At 35.8% G+C, this 16813-nt stretch overlaps 1 protein-coding gene across 5 annotated transcripts in view; it reads right to left on the bottom strand.

The window, feature by feature from the left end:
* Positions 1-16813, bottom strand: part of PPFIA2 (PPFI scaffold protein A2) — a 474989-nt gene that overhangs the window by 332229 nt on the left and 125947 nt on the right. The gene's annotated exons all lie outside the window — the stretch shown is intronic.

Raw genomic sequence — 16813 nt, forward strand, 5'->3', positions numbered from 1 at the left:
TGTGGCCCTTACTAAAGTCTGCAAAAGGTGAGTTATTAGCATGTTGGTGTGCTTGTACACTCAACTGGGGGCTGTTGGAGAATGTGGATTGTTCTCCACACAGCAGCCTGTAAGATCTGTTAAATATGTGAATCAGGCCATTGCATTCTCTTACTCTCAACCTTCCAGAAGCTTCCTGTCATATTTTGAAGAAAATGCAAAGTCCCTAAATACAATTCTGTCCTCAGTTCATGCCACCACGCCCCTATATACTGTCCACTGCCAAATGATCTCCTTGCAGTTCCCAAAATATAATGTCAATTGATACAATGAAGATCTACTGAGTACCAGCTATGAGGTGGATTCTATTCTAGGCATTTAGCATATATTGGTAAACACAATAGACACCCTTCTTTGTAGAGCTCTCACTGCAGTGGGAAGAAGTGCAAAAACCACCAATACAATAAGTAAATTAAATTGTATGTCAGAGGGGATAAGTGTAATGGAAAGAAGTAGAAGAGTGAAGAGAAACAGGCACTAGAACAAGGGAAGAGGGATTAGTGAGCTGTGATTTCAAATTCCATATTGATGTTGCCTCCTTGGTATTTGCAACTGCGGCTCCTTTTGCCTGGCTCTCTCCCCAGCCCACCCAATAGTCAGATGGTTCCGTCCATCAGTTACTTAAGGGTATGCCTAAACGTCAGCACTTCTGTAAGTTCTTATCTGAAGACGGTCTAAAAAGTATGTCCCCACTCTTTCCCTGCAACACTTTATTCCCTTGGTCAGCTTTATTTTCTCCATTGCACTATATGTGAAAAATGACATTTATTCATTTTATAAAGGAATGTATTTTTTTTTGTTTTATTAACTGTTGCATTCATTCCCATAATGTTTGGCATGAAGTTAATAAATATTCATTGAATAAATGAACGTAGGTAATAATTAGCTTCAACTAATCGTTATTAAATATCAGAGGTAGGGCCAAGAAGACTAAAATTTAGTCAATAATCTATTATTTCTCAATAACTGGGAAGAGTTTTTATATTTTAAAGTTCTGCTTCTGATGTCCATGGCACTTCTATTGAAAAAATTTCCTGACAAACTTCTTTAAATTGGACCACTGATTCATCAATTCAACAATTAAAAACTGAGTGCCTATAATGTTCTCAGCTTTGTACTAAGCACTGGGGATACAGCAATTCACTATATTGTGCACCTGAAACTAATATAACACTGTAAGTTATTTATATTAGAATTTAAAAATAAATAATAATAAAATTGTTTAAATGGAGATAATTATTTTAAAGTAATCTTTAACAAAAACCCCTATACATATATTATAAAAATTAAAATCCAAAAATTGTGAATATAATCACACTGCTAATCTTTTTGAGTTAAATTACCATTCAGCAATGGTCACAGAAGCTTGATATTTTTGTGTGTGTCTCCTCCCTGGATTCAGAGTAAAGCTAACTGTTTCTCCCTGGTGAAGGACCAGGAGCACCTGAATTGGTAAATGTTCCTTCTATTCTTAGGAGCTTTGGTCCTGATGACAATGACACTTAGATTAAGGGTTAGTGAAACATAAAGGTTTATATGGTTCAAATTTGTCCTCTGGGTCCAAAATGATGCAGTACCAGATCTACTAAGTAGTTTTTATAATCTATAAGTTAAAATGTACCAACATTTATACTTTTATACCTAGACTATAACTAAAACCTAGAATGATATAAAGATATAAACAAATATCCAAACTTTCACGTGAGAGACAGCCAGAAAGACAGTCTGAGGCAGAGAATGACCAATAAACTTTATGAACTATTATGTCTACTACTGATTTTAAATTATTTTCTGTTCGGTGATGTAATACCTTCGTTATCTTAAAATTATCCATAAAAAGCTGTATTTGTTACAATTTAGGGAAAGAAGGTAATGGAAATGCCTCCATGCATGAGTCAAGGAGGTTCAAGGAGAGGACAGATTCTGGTAGTATCTAAGAGTATCTAAGGTCATTGGAATTGAGCCTGCAGCATAAATCAGAAGCATCAAGTTTGATGCAAATGGCAGGCAAATTTAAAATCCCCCTTTACATCTAGAGAAATGTTAAGGGTACTTTAGCATTTATCATACCCATGATAAGATAGATATATTATTTAGCTATTAAAGGAAATATCTTAACAAAATGTAAGGGCACCTTAACATCTATCACACCCATGATAAAGTATATTATTTACATATTTCAATATTAAAGAAGGAACTTAAAGAAATGTCATTTATTTATTTAAAAATATATATTTGTATGTGTGTATATATATACAAATACATGTGTGTGTGTATATATATGTATATATACTTTATTTGTGTGTGTATATATATATATATATATATATATATATATATATGTGCTTTAGGAAATCAGTGTGTGTGTGTGTGTGTGTGTGTGTGTGTGTGTGTGTATACATACTTTCTATAAAGCTGTTTGAACTGTTGAGGATGCTACTGTGAACAAAACAGAAAAAACAGTCCTTTCCTCATGGAGCTTACCTTCCAGTGGAGTAAATAGGAGAACTGAATTTTTTTAAAAGGTAATTAGAAAAGGCCCCCAGGAAAAAGTAACATTTGAACAGAAACAGACTTGAGGTGAAGAATGAGCCATGGAGGTATCCAAAGGAAAAGGGTATTGGGTAAAGCAAAGAAGAAATACAAAGGTGCTAAGGTGGTAGCATGCTCAGGGTGTGAATAAAGAAAAGGGAGGGTGGTGTCCCAAGCTGGGTACATGAGCAAGGGAGCTTTAGATGACGAAATCACAATGAGAACAAGAAGCCATATTATGGTGGATGTTATAGGGCATTAACTGGGCATTGGCTTTTATTCTGAGTAAGACAGGAGGCAGGGTGGAAGGCTATGGAAGGCCTTGAGGGGAGGAGAGACATGATTAAATGGTTGACCAACGTTTTAAAAGAATCATTCTGCCTTCTGGGTTAAGAATAAAGTATAGACAATACCCAGTAGTGGGATTACTAGATCATAGGGTAATTCTATTTTTAAATTTTTTGAGGAAGTTCCACACTGTTTTACACAATTGCTGTACGTTTGCCTTCTCACCTATAGTGCATAAGGGTTCCTTCTTCTCCGCAGCTTTACCAACACTTGTTGTTTCTTGTGGATGTGTTTCTAGCCATTCTGACAGGTGTGAGATGATAACTCACTGTGGTTTTGATTTGCATTTTTCTGATGGGAAGTGATGTAGAGAACCTTTTCATTATTTACAATAGCCAAGATATTGAAGCAACCCAGTGTCCACTGATAGATGAATGGATAAAGAAAATGTGATATATATGTTTGTATGTGTATACATACACACACACACACAATGGAGTATTACTCAACCATAAAAAAGAATGAAATCTTGCCACCTGCAACAACATGAGTGGATATAAAAAGTGTAGTACTAAATGAAATAAGTCAGTCAGAGAAAGATAAATACCATATGATTTCACTCGTATGTGGAATTTAAGAAACAAACAAAAGAAAAGAAAGAGACCACCAACCACCACCACCACCACCACCAACAACAAATTCTTAAATATAAAGAACTGGTGGTTGCCAGAGGGTCGGTGGGTGTGTACATGGGTTAAATAGATCAAGAGGATTAAGTGGTAATAACTGAGTAATGTACACAAGTGTTGAATCACTATTTTGTAAAACTGAAACTTAACTATAATGAAATTTTAAAAATACATAAAAATTTAAAAACAAAAAAGAATGAGGCTTGGGGAGGGGAGGTTAGAGGGGTACAAGGGAAATGAACTAGGGCGCTATTCAGGTGAAAGCTAATGGTGGCTCAGACAAAGGTGGAAGTGGTAAAGGCGACTGAGACCTAGCTGGACTTTAAAAATATTTTGAAGGTAGATTTGGAAATAAGAGAAATAAGAAACCAGCATAACTCCAAGAATTCTACCTACATGAAGACTATGGTTGGATCAAGTTTGGAAGGAAGATCCACAACTCGATTTTCAACATGGACATCTATTAGACATTCACATGGAGATTTTAACTAGGTGGTTGGACACATGAGCTTGGGTTTCAGTGGAGAGTCTTACCAAGAACAATAAATTTGGAAGTCTTCAGTGTGTAGACTTAGGGGAGTAAATACTGGAAAAAAAGAGAAGTCTAATTACTAAACCCTCCAGTGCCCCAATATTAAAAGAGTCCAGCAAAATGAAGAAGGGCCAGCAAAAGAAGCTAAAAGGAGGGGCCAGTAAGCAATACACTAGGATGCGGATGGTGTTTCACCAGTGGAGCATCCCACTCGTAGTCTCCTACCTGAAGCAAAAGGCTTCTACTTAGAGAAGGCAGCCTCTTTGGCCAAGCCGATAACTTGGATAGCAAACCAGGTAGACTGAAAAAGGAAGTGGCATTTTCCTGGTCAACTAGATGATGTTCATGATGTTGATGTTCAGTCACATGATTATATTCCCATTCTGACTCTAATGGAGGGTCAGGAGGGGAATATAATAATGAACAACTTGTGCCTAAATTTGATACAGAGCTCAACGCCAGTACCTGAAATAATCTGGGAGTAAATGTAAAAAAAAAAAAAAAAAAACCTTAATCAGTTCAGAGGGGAAAATAATCGGCATTTGCAGCAGTCAGGAAAGGTTTGGGGGAAAAGGACCTCCATAAAATATGTCCAGGTTGTCAATGTATTGTTTTTCCTCCCTAGATTATGATGTGCAAAATCTCTAAAACTACTGATAGCATAAAGAGGATAACCAGGGCTATCTATCAATCATTTTAAATAAATTGTAATTTAAAGAAAGGGAGAAAGTTAATAGTGTAGAAGAAAATTAAACTTGATGTAAATAAGAATACACACATTTAGTGAGGTTTATCCATTTCAGGAACACATTAAATCTAAAATAAGGGAATAAAAAGATGCATTTAAAAGTTTAAAACAGGGGTGCCTGGGTGGCTCATTTGGTTAAGCGTCTGACTCGTGATTTCAACTCAGTTCGTGGTTCCTGAGACTGAGCACACCCCTCCCCTCCATGTCCACCCCCTCCCACCATAGGGCTCTAATCTGGGAGGGCAGAACCTGCTTGGGATTCTCTCTCTCCATGTCTTTGTCCCTCCCTCACCCCCAAAGTAAATAAACTTAAAAAAAAAGTTAAAAAAAAGAGAAACAACATAGTGACTATGCTCTTCCACAGCCACCAAGACAGAAGTTGCAATAAAGAGGAGGCATGATAATGAACTCACAGTTGCAATATTAATCTATTTTAATCAAATGAGAGATAAGCCTTTCTGCCAGCACTAAGTGGAAGTGTGAATAGGAAAGCAATCTTGTGGGGTCCCTCAAGAGGAATACTCCAGCTTATTTAGAGATGTGAGATATTCAGGAGATATTCAAAACAGTGAAAACAGAGATGCTCAAAATGTACAGCATTAATTTAAAAGAGTAGATGAAAAGGAATAAGTGTCATGAGAAATATAAACTGGTATTTATAAATGCTCATTAAAATAATGAGTATCTTAGGCAATTTTAATGACCTAAAATGATATGCCATTAACTTCATCCATCTACTATACAGAATTGGAACATTAATTTTCTGTCTAAGGCCAACAATGTTTACAAATGTGAGCAGTTAAGTGATCTGCAAAGATGTCAGAGTAACTAACATTTGCAATGTAAGACTCCCACTACAATCTGTTTTCAGATTGCATATACAGTATATCCACAATTGCATCCTATGGGTATGTGGGTACAGTTTCTAAAACCAGGCATTCAAAAGAAGAACAAATGTCCTAATGATTCAGATATGCATCTGGACCTTTTCTTTATACGAATTTGATACCAAAAAACAAACTAACTCATTTTTTCCTTCTACTAGAATTATGTAAATTATGTAACGGCAGGGAATTTTGTTTTGGTCATTGTTATAACCTCATTGCTTAGAAGAGTGCCTCACAAAGTCACAACTCAATGAATATTAGTTGATAGAATGAATGCCAGAAACATACACAAGATATAGTGACAACACCATTCCCTGGAAGTCAGTAAAAAGGTTCACTTTATTTTTTTTTTATTTTTTTTTTTTTTTAATTTTTTTTAACATTTATTCATTTTTGAAAGGCAGAAAGAGACAGGGCGAGAATGGGGGAAGGGCAGAGAGAGAGGAAGACACAGAAACAGAAGCAAGCTCTAGGCTCCGAGCTATCAGCACAGAGTCCGACACGGGGTTCGAACTCACGGACCGCAAGATCATGACCTGTGCCGAAGTTGGCCACTTAACCAACTGAGCCACCCAGGCACCCCAAAAAGGTTCACTTTAAAAAAGCTACTTTGAATAGTAGAATTATAGACTTGCATAGATAGGAGGCCCTAAAATGTATATTCACTTTTTACTACCAAATTATAGACAATACACTCCATTTTTGGTGAATATAGAAACATAACAACATTTGGTAATTAAAACAAACTGCAGGAGACAGGAACTGATTTTTCTAATTGTCCCTATGCTGATAATCATCAGAAGTAATTAGGGAAAGAGGAAAGCCTTATAACATGGTTAGGTGGCATTAGATTTTTTTACTCAGATAAGAAGTAGGCCAAAGCAGGTTAAATCAAAACAAAACAAAAGTATAGAAGCAAAACAAACAACAACAACAACAACAAAACCAACCATAGGTGGTTAAAATTCAGTTTGCAGGTCGCCCAAAAGAGAAATAAATATTTAACTTTGAATTCTTAAAAAGCCTCTGTGTGTGTGTGTGTGTGTGTGTGTGTGTGTGTGCATTTGTGCATGTGTGTATAAAATAGAACAAAGGAAAATCTTGCATCCTAAATAACTCCGTTTATCATAGTTGCAACCAATCCTTGTGTGAATTACTATGCTATAATTATTCATTCAATATAATATATAAATGTTCATATAATAATTATCCATTCTTATATTCAAACAGTGGTATAATTTCTCCTTCTCAGATAGTCCCAGATCCTGCTGTCTATAGTTTTATTAGAAGGCTTACAACCTTATCTCTTACAGTAGAATTATTTGTATATTCATTTCCTTCAATTCACTGTCAGTTCTCTTAAAGACCATGGATAATGGCTTATTAACCTTTAGTACTAAGTTACCGATGGTTAGATCATAAAATGTGACAGAAAAATCTGTATTTTTTCTTGCTTTATCTATAAATTGATTCTGTAAGTCTTATGAGATTAAAGACCGTACTCACAACTTTATCTTCTATGCTAAGAAGTTACTAAAACAATATTTACTGAATGGTTAATTAGAAAAATTCATAATTGGAATAATTATGGTTTTGAAGAACCACAGACATGACACAAGTATACATGGCAATTAACAGAACTTATACAAAGATATCAAAAAATTAAAATTTAAGTTAGATACATCAGGACACCAGGAAATCTTTTGTGGAAATGGAAATTATTATGCGTTAGCTAAAGATATCATGTTTTTGAGTTTGGAGTCTATTTTGAATAGAGAAGTGTTAACCACATCATTTTCCAACTAAGATGTGATGAAAGTAAGACTGTGACATTGGGGTTAAAAAAGGCAAATTTTACTTAGTACTCTTTTATCTCCTGTAAACAAGGCAGTTACATTTGGGCACTAGTCAAATAGTTGCATAAAAAGAAAACACACCACAAAAAACAATGTTCACTATGTTCATGATCAGAACATTATGCCACCAAACCTTTATAGTGAGTCACTTGTCATATTTTATACTAATTGGTTTGCAATAATAGATCTTTGGCAAGGGAAAACATTCCTTGTGAAATGGTGACTAGGAAGGAACAGGTGCAACAGAAGAGACAGGTGGTTTGGAAAATGGATCTTCATATGTATAAGCACTAAACATCAAAACACAGTCTTCCTAGGGTAGTTGATAATCATATGACAATCATAATCAAACTGGCAAATCTAGAAAAATATAGAGTAGATACATGCTCATTATATATTCTGTTTCTTAATTATTAATTTGTTAGCCAGGACAAATCGTATAATTTATACACTGCTTTAGCACTTGTCCCAGGTCGCAGGGTTATATATAATATCTAACTATGATAAGGGTGATGACAAAATACCTTAAGGAATTTCCTCTCCACATTTTACCCCAGACAGCAACCAGAATTAAGGCAATGAATGGCATAGTCTTTTACTAGTCCCAGGCTTTCTCAGAATTTTAATAATGGAAGTAACAACTTCTAAGTGACAGGTTATATAAATGAAAAACACCGTTTCATATGCTAAATATGATATCAATGCAAAAGTGAAGGAGGTTAGGCCACAATGCAATTAACTATGCTATAAAAAAACATTTCAGAATAACTTAGTCTGTTAAAATGCTAATAATTGGGCAAATTTCATACAGAATGAATTTGAGGCAGTTTGTTAAAATATAGAGGTAATGATGCTATGAAGTAATGCTGTGATTATAATAAATTAATCAGTTTTATTCTCTGAAGTGGTACTAGAATTTACTAGAATTCATCCATGTTCATCACCAAGCTTGTCTTGAGTCATAGGAGGACCTACTTAGCTAAAAAATATGGTTGTTTAAATAAAAATTTATGAAGTATGGGACATGTCACTACTCTCACTAAAATAAATAAAACTGCATATTTTATTTTTCTAAGGAAAAATACCACAGACATGACACAATATATATATGATATATTGATACGATACACATATCACACAGACATGTGTGTGTATATATAATATATATATATTATATATACACAATATATGTCTGCATGAATACACACACAAACACATACACACACATATAATCGTGCTCTACATAAAGAACAGGAGGCTTCTGGGATATCAGAATTGCTTCTGTTCAGCTTATGAGAATTTTTTATAATCTACAGACAAATTGGGCTCAGATTCGTGCCTAACTGCTAAATTTGTGCATTTACACACTTTAAACCAGATCATGGTTGGGACCTAACCTTATCAGTCTCAGTAATTCTGATATGTCAAGGTTGTCTATACTACAGTCAATTTGCATGGACATGTCCTGAGCACTGGGAAAAAAGCTGTGAATGGGGAATTAGAAGTCTGCATTTACATCCCAAAACATGAAATTTAGTGAGAAAAATCATGCTTGACTTCAGATACAGTGTTCAGATTCGTTATTACAATTTGAATTCTCTATGGATAACACTCCAAGAAGGCAGGAAAACTCAATGTGAAAGGAAAGATCTGGAAGCTGTGTGTCAAAACTCAGCACTGGTGTCATCAATACAGTGTGGGAAGGAAGGAAGGAGGGAAGGAGGGAAGGAAGGAAGGAAGGAAGGAAGGAAGGAAGGAAGGAAGGGGCCTAAAATGAAGCCTGAAAAATCTTTAGAAATCTGGCTGAAGTTGAGTAACATAGCTGTAACATCTGAGAGCGAGCCCCTTATTCCCTGTGGTGCCTGTGTGAGTCAGACCTTACGCACAGACCACAAGAGCTGACAGCACATGGGCAAAGCAGGGTTTAGGGCAGAATGCAGGGGAGTAAGAGCATATGTGTGGAAAAGTGCCTTCTACTCTGTATTATGTTTTGGTGTCTCTCAGATACCATATCAAAATTCTCCATTTCCAATCCTGGCAAATTATATTCCTCTTTCTTGCTATTACTCTATTTTCCCTTTCTTTACATCCTTTCTCCTTCTGACTCTTCTTTCTATTAGGCATTATGAATATTCAAGAAATTTTGTGATCTCTAGTATTCTGGTAGTTTAGTGATTTCCTTTAGGAACTTTCACAAGAGCAAAACAAGCAAACAAACAATAACAAAATAACACACACATAAACTGGATTTGGTCTCAGATGGCACCAGCTGAATCATGGCTCTGCTACTTTGCATAATGGCTATTATGTGTCCCTGGGCAAGATACTTAACTTTTAACATCATGGTTTCTCAGGCTGTAAACTAGCTACAATAACACATACCTGAGAAATTTCTTGAGAACACTGTAACTGGACATATTATTTGAAAATAACTAACATTACAGACACCTTAATATTTGTTGATTTCATTTATATGTTATTTCTATTATTCTGTGGGCATTTTCTACGCATTATTGTTATTTCCTTATTTTTCCCTCTCTTCTATTTCTACATCCCATAATTTTTTTGCACTATAGCTTCAGTGTCTGTGACAAAAAGAAATATGATGCAAAAGTCACAGAAAGAGAAAGAAACCATACTCAATAGCAATCGTTATCAGGTTTCATTAAAAAACCCAATCCCAGAGCCTCACTTAGTTGACGGAAATGTCCAGTTCCTGCAGCAGAACATGTAAAACTAGTTTTAGTTACTCCTTTTCTAAGTTTGATCATTAACTCGTGGTGCTACCATTTATAGCAACTTAGTAAGTGTAAATTTTACACCATACCTAATACAGGAACCTTAAAGGTAGTGAGAGGATGCTTCTTAGGTCAAAAAGAACTTTAAAGAAACGTAAAAGAATTATTCTCTGTAAGTTTAAAAAAAAAAAAAAAAAGCTATTTTCAGGGCACCTGGGTGGCTTAGTCAGTTTAAGCATCTGACTTCGGCTCAGGTCATGATGTGGTTCATAGGTTCAAACCCGGCATCAGGCTCTGGGCCAACAGCTCAGAGACTGCAGTCTGCTTCAGATTCTGTGTCTCCCTCTTTCTGTGTCCCTCCCTGCTCATGCTCTGTCTCAAAAATAAGTAAACATTAAAAAAAGCTATTTTCAAGCCTTTTCCATTGCATATTTTCAAAGGAATGTTTTCTACTAAGTAGCTTAGTTAATTTATAAAATCTCAAATTAAATCTATAGTACATAGTCTGAAGTACCACCAAAAATATAATTCTGTAATAAATTTGTTATTACTGCATCTTTATTAAATTTGAAAAGCATATAATCTTAAAAAAATTAAGGGATGTAACAAATAAACACAACATTGGATATAAATAGAAATTCTCTTCTGAGCTGTTTGAGTCACCCTGCAGTATGTCTGGTAGAATGGGCAGAGTACTGCACAAAATAATGAAATTAATAAAACTGGAATTGTGCGCTGAACATTATGTTCTTGGCAGGAATGAAGGTGATGCTATCATAAAGAACACCTGCTTCCAGAAATTTGACTGGAAGACTCCATTGCATTATTTTCCTAAGAACAAAAGTGAATGTACATTTTAGATGACATGTATTATTTTGGGGATTGTTGGGGTGGGAAGTTAGTGTGGGCAGAGATTTTTGAAGTGCTCAGTATGCTAAACCGTTCTTTATCCTCTAAACACTTTTTCCTCTTTGGTCCTGTGAAGAGTTATCATTCTTGTGCTACATTAACTTGAGTCATAGGGATGTAGATAAAATTAATAACTGATCTACTTCTACCTATCAAAAAAGCTTTTAATCCATAAGGGATCCTTTTATTTTTCCTTATGTCTTATGTGATGTGCGTCAAAGCAAGAAATACCTTTATCAGTGATTAAGCAAGAGTCATCAAAATCCACGACAACTTTACAAATAAGAATTATTTTGATCACTGTCACTCTCCTAGGACAGTATTGGCAGTTTACTACAATTGCTTTTCTGAGGTATCATTACAAGAATGTAATCTTATTCCAGTGTCACACATGGGATATATCTATTGCATAGCTATAAACATTACAACCTATAGGAAAATGTAGAGCTTAATTTGTCTTATTTAAAATTAAATACTATGTAGTTAAAATGGAACCCTTTTATGTATCCTGACAATGATGATAAATTCATGATCAAAGGTACCTAACATCCACTTATTAAATGCTATGGTCCTTGCAATTGCAATTATTTTCACAGATTGCCCTCTTGTGGCCATATGTGATGCTACAAACAACAAAATGAAAATTTTTCATGTATGGTATTTTTTTTCTATCTAGGAAATGATTTGAGGGTTTATATCTTAAAATTCACTTTATAATGTTTCAAGATGAAATATCCATGAATATTCTTCAACGTAAGTTATAAGTAAAATCTTGATTTCTTTTTAAAAATTTTTTTAATGTTTATTTTTGAGAGAGAGAGAGACAGAGAGACAGAGCACAAGTGAGGAGAGGCAGAGAGAGAAGGAGACACAGAATCGTAAGCAGGATCCAGGCTCTGAGCTGTCAGCACAGAATTTTATGTGGGGTTCGAACCCACAAAATGCAAGGTCATGACCTGAGCAGAAGTTGGATGTTTAACCAACCGAGCCACCCAGGAGCCCCAAATCTTGATTTCTGAAAATTCAAAACTGGCTGCAATAAAATTATTCAAGAAATACAATAAATAAGTAAATGGAGTCTTGTTATGATTATTAATTTTAAACCGTGGACACTCATTGATCCATAAAACTAATATGATTTAATTTCATCAAATTAAGTTCTAAAGCTATCTGTAACATAAATTTCAAGAGAAAGAGAAATTTTAGGATATAATCTAATATTATTATTAGAAAAGTACTAGTATTAGAAAAGGATTTATTCTTGGTTACCTAACATATTTAATATACTGAGCACTTTCATTTTCAAAGACAGCTTAAGAAATAATACAATCAGACAATGAAGCTGCTAAAAATGTATTGATCTTGAGCTAGGTATTTAAGCTTTCTAAGCCACAGCTTCTTCATTTGTAACATGACAAGTTCGAGCCAGGTGATCTTAACATCCCTTTTAGCTGTGGCCTACATCGCATTAGCAAGAACTAACTAGCAATGAAGAGTTATGTTCTTGTTTTGTTTTGTTTTGTCTTTCTAGCTGAATTCTAGAATGTAAGTCAAAATATCTATTAATTCCTCTAAAAAAGATGCTGCCTTGTCGTCACATTTGTAAACTTCAAAGAGAGTTCTTCTCAGAGCAAAAGGACACAGTGACACATGATATTTACAGTCCCTGTTGCTTTCAGTGCTGGAATAGCAAGGAGTGGCGCAGAACAATAAAAGGGAGGGAGAGGACCACAGGCAGAGAGATGCTAAGCAGGTTTCCCTGGGTAAACTGAATTAGTTGACCTTTCTAGCTCTTCCAGAAGGAATATATGCCAAAAAGAAAGGTAAAACCAGCTCTGTAGTCACCACCACAATGAGAAACAGACACAAACTAAATCATACAAGCTTTGTGAATGTTCATGTAACATAGATCTCAGGAGATACCTATCTATCTATCTATATATATATATATATATATATATAGACAGAGAGACTGATGGACTGATTTTATAATGCATCGATTACTTTAATGCAATGTACATTACATTGAATGAGCATTGATAGTTTGATTTAACTATACAGCAAGTTAAAATCCAGGAGTCATTTAAAATATTTAAAAATGTTTTTAATGTTTATTTTATTTTTGAGAGAGACAAAGAGACAGAGTGTGAGCAGGGGAAGGGAAGAGAGAGAGGGAATCAGACAGAATCTGAAGCAGGCCCCAGGCTCTGAGCTGTCAGCACAGAGCCCAATGCGGGGTTCAAGTTCACCAACTGCCAGATCATGACCTGACCTGAAATCAGCTGTTCAACCAACTAAGCCACCCAGGCACCCCTAAAACACTTATTTTTAGATGAAATTCCTTTAAGATTAAAAATAACTGCTTAATCTCTACTACATTTATTCAACAAATCAGTGATTAGCCTTTATAACAGCTAGAAGCTGGAAACTTAATTGTTTTTTGTTTGCTGTTTTTGGGGGTTCTTGTTGCTGTTGTTGTTTTGCCTGGACTTTCCATCTTCAAATATCATCTATCTCACCCATACTAACTATATGGTCTCTCTCTCATACAGGGATCTAATTAACTTAAGCAGACAAGGAAAGTATAGAAAAAGTACACAGTAGCTCATAGAACCACCAAAAGCAATTGAGGTACCTGGCTTGGAAAAACAAAAACAAAAACAAAAACAAAAACAAAAACAAAAACAGAGGGTCTGGAGTAATTGGGACCACCCCAAACCACAAGACCCATCAAATGAACATACTATTGTCAGAGAACACTAAATGCCAATGGGCTGCAGATGTTCCCACCAAGACCTAGATCACTGAAGCCCCTAGGAGATAAATATTGCTGCTTCCGTTGATCCACAGAAAGGATTTTTGTAGCAGGTAGAGTTATGGCTCTTCAAACACATCCACATCTCTGAAATCTGTGAATGTGTTGCTTTACATTGCAAAAAGGCTTTAAAGATCTAATTAACTTAGGGATCTTGAGGTGGAAAGATTATCCTGGATCATTCAGTGGCCCCAAATGTAACCACAAAGGTCCTTAAAAGAGGGAGGCAGAATGCAAGGGTGAGAAGGTGATTTGAACATGATACGCTACTGGCAAGGCCATGGAGGAAGGGGCCTTGACCCATGGAATGCAGTAGACTCTAGAAACTGGAAAAGATAAGGAAACAGGTTCTTAGAACCGCCAGAAAGAACACAACATGGCTGACACCTTCATTTTAGCTTAATAAGATCAATTTCAGACCTCTGACTTCTAGAAAAGATAATACATTTGTGTTGTTTTAACTTACTAACTTTGTGGTAATTTGTTAGAGTCGCAGTAAGAAACAAATAAGTCCCCCAATGCAGATGCCTCCTTGATCACTAGTGCTCATTTACAATGCTGGTTGGGTACATCAGACTTGCCAGGCCCAGGGAATGCAGCTAATGCCTAACCACATGACAGCCTATAAAGCCAGTATTTTTGTAGCTTCTATAGGGCACAGAGGCTCTGCTTCCCTCTGACACACACAGTGAGACAAGCAACAAAAGCAAAAATAAATGAGTGGAACTACATTAAATCAAAAAGCTTCTGCACAGCAAAAGAAACAGCTAACAAAATGAAAAGGCAAACTATGCAATGGGAAAAATCCATGGGAAAAATGCCAATCATACTGAGAGACTAAGAGAAAAATTACCAGGTGTATGCACAACTGCAAAGAAAAGACCCCCCCACCCCCCCCACCCCCACCCCCCGCCGTTCCCGGAACCAGCCAGGGCGTGCCCAGTTGTGGTCTGACCTAAAGGCGGGAACCAATCAAGTTCTGCTGAGTGGTTTGAAAAAAAGGCAGGAACCAATCAAGTTCTGCTGAGTGTTCAAATTTAAATGTCAACCAATAACACCTGTAAGATCCTCGCTCGGGACCTCTTAGCGTCACCGGTAATGAGTGCGCGGAGGTCTGGGTTCGAACCTGCAATAAACGACCCTTGCCGCTTGGCTTTGACTCTGGACTCTGGTGGTTTGTTCTTGAGGGTCTTTCGAATTTGGGCATATCAATACATCTAATAAGGGGTAAATATCCAAAAAATATAAGAAACTCTTATAACTCAATGGCAAAAAGAAACCTGAAATAATCCAATGTAAAAATGGGCAAAGGACTCAAACTGACATTTTTCTAAAGAAAATATTCAAAAGGCCAATGGACACATGAAAAGATACTCAACATCACTGAGCATCAGGGATGTGCAAATGAAAACAATGAGAAATCAATTGAGTCCCGTTAGGATGGCTATTATCAAAAAGACAAGAGATAACAAGTGCTGGTGAAGATGTGGAGAAAAGGGAACATTTGTGCACTGAATGTAAACTGGTACAGCCACTCTGAAAAAACAGTATGGCGGTTGCTCAAAAAATTAAAAACAGAACTACCCTACGACCCAGCAATTGCACTTCCAGGTATCTGGCAGAAGTGATATCACTATCCTGAAGAGACAGCTCCACCCTCATGTTCATTTTGGCATGATTCACAAGAGTCAATGAATGACAATAACCTAGGTGCCCATCTACAGATGAATGGATAAAAAATGTGGTATATATAGGAAGGAGTATCAAAAGAAGGAAATCCTGCCTTTTTGACAACCTGGATGAAACTTGAGGGCATTATGCTAAGTGAAAAAAGCCAGAAAGAGGAAGAAGAATGCTGTATGATCTTATTTATAGGTGGAATCTGAAAAAAAAAAAAATACACCAAAACAAAAAACCCAGCTTATGGATACAGAGAATGATTGGTGGTTGCCAGAGGTGGGGGGTGAGGGCTAATAGAATGGGTGAAGGTGGAAGGTGGTTAAAAGGGACAAATTTCCAGTTAAAGATAAGTATATTCTGTGCATGTAATGTACATAGCAACTATAGTTAACAATACTGTACTGCAGATTTGAAAGTTGCTAACAAAGTAGAGCTTAAAAATTCTCATTACAAGAAAAAAAAATGTTAACTATGTGGTAACTATGTGAAGGGATGAGCATGAACTAAACTTATTGTGGTAATCATTTCACAGCATATATACACGTGTATATACACATGTATACATATATACATACATATCAAATTGTTATGTTATATACCTTAAGCTTACACAATGTCATGTCTCAGTTTAATCTAAATAAAATTAGATGCAGTGGGGGAAGAAGTAAATGGTGAAGAATCCTCAAAGCATAGGAGAGATTCAGGTGCTAGGAAACCCAAAGAAAGTACAAATATCTCTTATTATTATACTTTCATATTATCATTATTCTTTGGATTGTATCATCATCATATTGCTTTTGGAAGCCTGATGTTCTAGTCCTGACGACTTTCTGATCCATTACCTCCATTCTTTCCCAGATCACTACCTCCAACAGCTCAAAGCAAAATCATAAAACTTCAAAAACTAAAACTTCTACTTTAGCTATTAGAGATCAAAGCCAGTTCCTACTGTAGCTAAAACTATAGTTATTTCAGACATGCCATGATATTAAAAAATAAATATTTTCTATATAATTGTGTCTTTTCTATATAATGCTTTCATTAAAAGAAAAAAAAAATTCCTGCTGCTAGTCTCTGTCCCATTCTTACATAAACATTGC

The sequence above is a fragment of the Panthera onca genome, chromosome B4 (genome assembly GCF_046562875.1).
Source record: "Panthera onca isolate mPanOnc1 chromosome B4, mPanOnc1 haplotype 2, whole genome shotgun sequence".
In the NCBI taxonomy this organism is placed as follows: domain Eukaryota; kingdom Metazoa; phylum Chordata; class Mammalia; order Carnivora; family Felidae; genus Panthera; species Panthera onca.